This window comes from Manis javanica, chromosome 5 (assembly GCF_040802235.1).
Source record: "Manis javanica isolate MJ-LG chromosome 5, MJ_LKY, whole genome shotgun sequence".
Lineage (NCBI taxonomy): Eukaryota > Metazoa > Chordata > Mammalia > Pholidota > Manidae > Manis > Manis javanica.
The window spans coordinates 125,201,061-125,208,537 of record NC_133160.1 but is presented as its reverse complement, the minus strand read 5'-3'; the positions used below and the strand labels follow the sequence as shown (position 1 = coordinate 125,208,537).

Sequence of the window (7,477 nt, the reverse complement as noted above, 5' to 3'; positions counted from 1 at the left end):
TGCTGAAGAAGAGCTAAATCATGAAAGAATCCTGATTTTCAGTTGAACACCTGAATGCCTGTAATAGTCAACATTTTCTATTAGCCTTGTAGCTGAGTGTTACCATCACACCATTTCTGAGGATGAACTAAAATGTGAAATGGTGTGTGCAACTTTAGGGAAATGTCCTTGGGTGAGTATGCCTTTCTCTTCTCTGCTCCTGAAGTATAGGCATGATTGCCAGAACTAGAATTAGGAATAAAGACCACAGGTGGCTAAGCATGAAGATAAAAAAGGTATCTGTTTCACTATGGGATGCTTTGGAGGGTCGTATCAGCCCTGGATCACCAACAGCCCTGGATCACCAAACAAGAAACAAACTGCTGTCTTGTTTATTTGCTGGGCTTTACTACTGCTCTGAGTTTCTGTTGCTCACAGACAAAATGAATCCTACTAACATAGAATGTATGGATAATTCTAAAAATATTTTTTGCTTCAAACAACTTTTTCCCCACTAACTGAGTAACTACCAATTTGAATCAGATAAGAGGGCTTTTCCTGAGTATGAAAACATGAGATCACTCTGATACATATATATCTTAAATACTCACCTCCGCAGACATAACAATTATGACTGAGATGTGTGTCTTTACACCTCTGTTTATTTCTGTAGAAGTGATAGCTGCAAACAGAAACACTGGATTAGAGACATATATATATATATGACAATTTTGTTTCCAGAAAAACTATGTCAGTGTACCATCACTAGCAACTAGCATAGGGATAAATAGTAGGGCACTGTTACTTTTCAGCTGATTTGATGGACAAATATGAAAACAGGATGGATCTGGTAATTGTATATAGTTTTATGCATTTGATTTGTATAGGCAGAACATATATGTATGTATGGATATACATTTTTTGGCTATTTGTATTTATTTTGTAAACAGATTGTCCATGTTCTTTTCCTAACTTTTATGCTATTGGAGATCTTAGTGTAGTTCTTATTAATTTGAATTTGAAGAGTCCTTTGGTCAGGAAATTATAAGAGTTATTAAACAACTTTAATTTTGGTTATTCTGTCTGATTGGATATTCAATGTTTTAAATATGGGCGGATCTTTTCCACTTAGTAATATAGCTTTATTTTTTTCAGTTTTCATGGAATTGAAGCCAATAGTGCCATCTCATTCTAAAACCACTCTAGCACACAGAGCTACAGTGTACAATAGGATCTTTGCTCTATATCATCTGTGGTAACAGAGTTGTGTAGCAAAAGGCAACAAGGTATTAAATATATAGTTAAATATAGTTGTGCAGCAAAGGCAACATGGGATTTACTTGATTTTATTTTTGTGGACAGTTCACTTTAGAAAAATATTGGCAAGAATCATGGATTTCCTGGCAATGGAGTGGGACACTTTATATTTTAAATCAAATATAGAAGACTATGCCATCAGATTAAAAATGACTAGGAAGCATGAAGTTTGAGTCTAAAATACAGGTAGCTGCTGTAAAAATTGCTGCATTGACATTTGATTAAAGTGTATAAACAATTAACCTATTTTCTTCCTTCCCCTGCTTTCTTTTAACCATCATTTTTTTTCTCACTGATTTTTTTCTGTTTTGCTTTATTCTCCCTCATTGTTCTGTTTGTAGTTTTGCTTTTTTATGGTCAACTCATCTTTGATTTTTCAATTACTTATTTAACTTAATATGCTTACCTCTCAGTTAATATGTTTCATATTTAATTACTTATTTAACTTAAGATGTTTACTTTTCAGTTAATGTTTCATATTTTGAAAATAATTTCATCTTGAAATTTCGTTGTTTTTTCCATTTTCTTCCAGACCTGTCAAGTTGTGATTAGGTTGATTTTAAAAATTGGCCTCTAGGCACTTTTTATTTAGATTTATGCTGCTACCACTAACAACATTTAATATCTATGCAGCAACTTTCATTCCATATTCTATTGTTTTATTACTTTATACATATATTCATTTGGGAGATGAACAGAGTAGTTTCCATTTTGCCTCCCTTACAATTGTCTCTTTTACAAGAGCCTCTTGTCACAACTGACTAGATTGTACTCTTTCCAAAATTATTTAAGTTCAACAAGTGATTCCAGATGTCAGTTTATTTTTTAAGTGCTCAGACGAGTTCATGGATGCCCCATATTATGCAAATCCAAGTACCCTAACTTGACCCTGTGAACATTTAGTTCAGAATTCAACAAAATCATTAAATCCTTCTCCTATTTTCTTTTTTTAAGGAATTGCAATATGCAAAGTCCTGTGGGTATAGTAATCTTATGTTAGATGATTAAATTTTGGAATTTGCATTCAAGGAAGATTCTATAATCTGAGGAGGTATATAGACAAACATCTAATTATTTTAGAAGAACAAGAAAAAGGGCAGAATGAAATAGGCATTATTGATGGTAGAGATCCCATCAAAGTGCTATGGGAATATAATGGAAGGGTTGATTATTTTGATTGGGATTGGTGAAAAAAGTCTTCTTGAAGCAGTTGGCACTGGGATTGAGTTTTGAAGAATGAATGAGACTTTGATAGTCACTTGTTTTGTGTGTGACCTACTAATTCTAATGAAGTTTTAGGTTCTTCAGATGCTCTGGGGCTGATGTTACCTTTCCTAAGAGCGCTGGGTGGGCATTAGATCATTCTGAATATATACATTCAAATACAATTTGGGTATAATGTGCTGGTAGCTGGATGCGAATAGTACATCAGTTTCCCTCATAGTGGTAAACTGAACTTGCTGATACAGAAAATAACACCTTATCTTTTCAAATCATGAAATTTTAGAGCAGAGGACCTTAGAAATTATCTGCTTAACCCTCTCATTTACAAGAGACGTAAAGGGGTCCAGTAATTGACCAAGGTCACTCAGTTAACTGGAACACATTTTTCCTCTACCAGGAAGCATTGCTTTGGAAACCGGCATCTTTCATATCCATAACGGTAGTTTTTACTGATTACGTGAAATAAAATCATTGAATCCCCACATGTGATTATCAGAGAATGATACTTTAAAGTCTGCAACGAACTTGCACTTTGAGGTAAGTTTGAAGGAACATAAAATGGACCAAAGGCAGAAAACGCATTGGGACTCGGTACCTGAATAATGAAAATATGCAATAATCTGCACCTGGAAAAAAGAGACACTTGGCAGGACCTCCAATCTGGAGTCTTTTACTCCCCTGGGGTGGAATAGGGGAGGAAGAGGAAAGCGCAGGGAGGAAGGGAAGTGGGTTGACAGAGAGAAAAGGGAAGATAGGGAGGGAGACGCGTGCCTCAGAGCCGGGAGGAGAGGTACCCTTTGTTAGACAAGCCCCGAAAGGGAAGCCTCTTACATCAGCCCTCCCGTTCCCACCTCCAGCGTTCGCCGAGCTGCTAGGTGGAGCCCGCGCGGCGGAGCCCGCGCGCACTCCAGATCCGGGTTTTGCCGGCCACCCCCTTCCCCCGGCGTGAGCCTCCTCCCCGGCTCTCGGCGCTCCGGGCGCTCGCCCGCCCGCCCGCCCGCGGCTCATTCTGGCCTCGACTCGGCCCCGGCTGCGTCCGTCGCGCGCAGGCTGCACGGCCCCGAAGCGCCCGCGCTCCGAACGGCTCTCGGCGCTGCGCCCTGTCGCCAGCTCGCCCGGCGCCGCTCGCCCCGGTTCCCTGAGCGGGAATGCAGATATTGCCGCCGGCCCGGGAGGGCGCCGCCGCAGCAGCCGGCTCTTCCCGGACTGCTCGCTGCCCGGGCTCCGGCAGCTGCCGCAGCTGCCGCCTGTGACTCGCCCCCTCCCCTTTCTTTCTTCTCTTTTCGCCTCCGTCCTCTCTCGCCCGGTGTGCGCGCGCGCGGGTGGCACGGTTCGCTTCGGCAGGAGCTCGCTCTTGTGTGCGCGTGTGTGAGCGTGCGTGTCTGGAGAGCGCCAGAGCCTCGCTCGCTCTCGGGGAGTCGAGGAAGAGAAAGACCCGAGGCGGCGGCGGCGGCGGCGCGAGCCCGGGGCCGCGCGATGAAGCTCCCACATGCCCTCAGCTGCCTGGCCCGGCCGGCTAGCTAGTCAGCCACCCCCCGGGCTCGGGGCTCCGCGGCCCCCGGGGCGCAGCTCTCCGCGGCCCGGCGCCCTCTCCACCCGCGCGCCGCCGCTGTGCACCCGGAAAGGAGTTTGCTGGGCCCTCGGTGCAGGTTGCGGGCGCCAGAAGAGCCCCGCGGCGGAGAGAGAACCTCGGGAGGAGAAGGAGGAGCAGGGCTTGGCTGCGGGGCAGCCACCCCTGGCCCTCGCGGCCGCCCCTACCTATTCCATCGCTCCCACCCCGGCGGAAAGGGGAGGACGAGGAAGAAGAAAAAGAAAGAGAAGGGGGTGGGGTGGGAGAACTGGATATAAAGATCGGCTGGGGGGATGGTGGAAGATTTTTGGTCTCTTCGGCAGCGTCTCTGCTTAGGCGGCAGCAGGAGGAGGAGAAGCGGCCCCTGCGACGACCGCCGCATGTTAATCGCTGCCGCTCGGGTCCCTCGGCTGCTGCGGGAGACCGCGCCTGACTCCGAAGTTGTGCAACTGTGTACTGGGAGAGACGTTTGAGCCCTCCTCTCCCATCGCCCCGCTTTCACCCCGTTAGTGTGTGCGAAGCGCGGAAACGTCAAGGAAGACAAGCATTCGGTTCTTTTTTTCTCCTTCCCCGTTCTCCATGGCCGTGTAGCAGAAGAAAGGGGGAAGGAGAGACTTTTGTTGTTCCTCAGCTGGGGTCTCCACCCGCCTGCTGCCTTCTCCGCGCTTTGGGTATCATTCTCGGCCGCGTGTGTTGGGGTGTCTTCCTGGGGCGGTCGGTCCTCTGCCCCAGGCTCCATGGCTGGATTGTGGAAACTGCACCCGGCTGCAGGTTGTTGAAACTGATGGGACGAAATCGGGGACCAGCGGTTACGCAAGGTAATTTATTCTTCTCGCTCTTCCTAATAGTGGTGGCCCTGGCCCAGCGCGGGCAGCGGCGGCCGCCCGGCGGGCAAGCGAGAGGGTGCGGGTTCACGCACACTCACCCTGACGCTCGCACACACTCATCGTGATGAGCGGCGGGAAGGGGACTTCCTGGCTGGTGGGCGCTGGGGTTTGGCACGGGTTCGAGGTTTTTACAGCTGTTGGGCGATTTGGCGGCCGAGAGGGATGAAGGGGAGAGCAGACTCAGCGCATTCGCAGTTCCAACAAGCTGGGGAATAGGAACGGTTTCCTCCTGGGGAATTTTCCCTCCTCTCTTACCCTAGTGTCATCCCCTGCTGGGGGCTGAAAGCAGCCCAGGGGGCGCCTTCTCTCCGCCGGCTGAGAGCTGGGAGAGGGCTGGATCACCGACCGGCACCTGGTGAGGAGCCGGGCTCTGGGGCGATGGGGACTGCGGGGCGGCGAGCCCGCCGCGAACCTGCCTGGACGCCTTCCTGGAGCATCCACGGGGGCCGCGTTTGCTCAGGTCGCGCCCCCGAGACGTGGAACCGCGCTGCCTCGCACCCCGCGCGTCGTGTCCCCTTCATGGCAGTTTGGTTTAAACCTGCTTGCCCAGGCTTTGTTAGGCGGTTCTGGCTGGAGAAAGCTGCCACTCTCGTGGGTGGCACGGGGCGGCGCGGTGTTGGAAATGGGCATGGGGCGGGGGACGGTGTTGCACGAATCGAGACGGCCAGGGCGCCGGGGAGGGGTGGGCAGAGCGTTGGTGGCCGCGGACGGCTGAGTTACAGGTAGGAGGGCAGGCACCCCGGAGCTTCTCCCGGGAGAAGGGGAAGCTCTGGGCTACAGCGAAGCGTCGGGGCTACCGCACCTCCGCCTCTGGTCCCAAGTAGGAGCTCCACGGCTAAGAGTGCCAGATCCCCCTGGCAGTATAGGTGTGTGTGTGTGTGTGTGTGTGTGTGTGTGTGTGTGTGTGTGTGTGTGTGTGTGTGTCGCGCGCGCATAGAGTGGAGGCGACCTCCGTTATCGGGGTTAGTTGGTGGCGGGGTCGGCGTGTGCTTGTCTGTGTGAGCGTGTTTGTACGCGCTCCGGGGATGGCCGCGAGATATTTGCGGGGATAGCAGAGCTGATGCTACTTGAGCAGAGCTTGCTTATCGAAATCGCCTGGGATCCGCTTAACTGGAAAATCTGGTTTGAAGGGGCCGCGGGGGGCCCAGTAGGGAGCGAAGAAGCCTCTCGGTGTCCCCTCTTCTCATTGAAGAGCAAATCCGCTAGATGCGTGCGGCGGGTGAGTCTCTGGCGCAGCGCTCGACGCACCTCGGATTGGCTGTGATGAGACATAGGATAGAGCAGTCGTCTCTCCGGCAGATTGAAAAACTGAGTCAAGCCAGCATAACCTCTGGTCCCTGGAATTCTCTGGCCACTTTCCTCGCTGCGATCGAAACGTGCGCGCTGTATTTATGGTCAGAGATATTACAGCAATTGGGAGAACTCGAGGCGTGTGAGCTACCTCTGGGTGTCTCCTGCCTGTGCCTGTGTGTGATCCTGTCTGCGGTAGTTGGAGCACATTGTAAACAACTGTGTAAGCAGCCCTGCCAGTCTCCTTTAGTGCCAAACTCAGTGGTGTTTGTTGTGTTTACTTCCCTGGGTAGATCACTCATTAGGAAGTATAAGCCTCTTGCACCTCTGATTTTACATCCTTCCAGCCAGCTGCTGGGGAAATGATACCATGGATCCTGGCAGGAAGAAAAAATTGTGTTTTGCTGTGAAGTAAATAGGCGGTCTTCTAATTTACTGTCATATGGCCTATCAACGCTAGTTAAAGAATGTCATAGTAGCATCTACAGAGAAACACTTAGTAATTCTTCATTTTGGGAATGGTCTCCATTTCCCTAGGAGGTAAAACAGAATTTAGCCAGTTTCCTGGTATATTTTCCAGTTTGTAATGGTACTAAATGATCTGGAGTTCTGGCTTCCAATTTTGTCTGTATGTGAATTACAGAATTGACACTTTTGTACTATCACCAAAAGACATTTCTAGTTAATTTGTATAGGAGTTTAAAAGGATATGTGTGTTGAAATCTCTGATCTTTGTTTCACCCAGTTTTCTTTTTCTTTCTTTCAACCAAAGCAAGGGTTAAAAATGTACCAAGTTAAACGGTTCTAAAAAGTTTAAAAGCTAAACTGTTTTTCAGTTTCAATGATTAAGATATTAAACCCATTAGTTGCAGATTAGTTCTGCTTTTGTGTTGGTCACAAATGGCTATGTTCCATTCTGTTTTAAAAAGTGTAGCACAGTAAATTTAAAAGGATATTTTGTTTTTAGGTACTATAATTTCTAGATTTCTTCTTTTTTTAGGATCTTGACTTCTAGAAAAAGCTTAGATTGCCAAAAAATGAAAAGGAATTCTAATCATTGGTGCCTGATTTTGATGAGGTTGCATTTTTTTATATGATGTTGCTAGTGATGGTTATCTTAATAGAAAAGTTAGAGAATTGTGATTTAATTCATGCAAATCTAGATTCCTATATTTCTTTCTTTTCTAGAGGGTACATGTTAAAGCCTTTA

At 47.7% G+C, this 7,477-nt stretch overlaps 1 protein-coding gene across 26 annotated transcripts in view; it reads left to right on the top strand.

The window, feature by feature from the left end:
- Window positions 1-4,770: 4,770 nt before the first annotated feature.
- ADGRL3 (adhesion G protein-coupled receptor L3) overlaps window positions 4,771-7,477 on the top strand; it is a 798,791-nt gene continuing 796,084 nt past the window's right edge. For all 26 annotated transcript variants that reach the window (XM_073237549.1, XM_073237551.1, XM_073237548.1 and 23 more), the window contains exon 1: window positions 4,771-4,908. The gene's annotated coding sequence lies outside the window, so the exon portion shown is untranslated. The remainder of the gene's footprint in view (window positions 4,909-7,477) is intronic.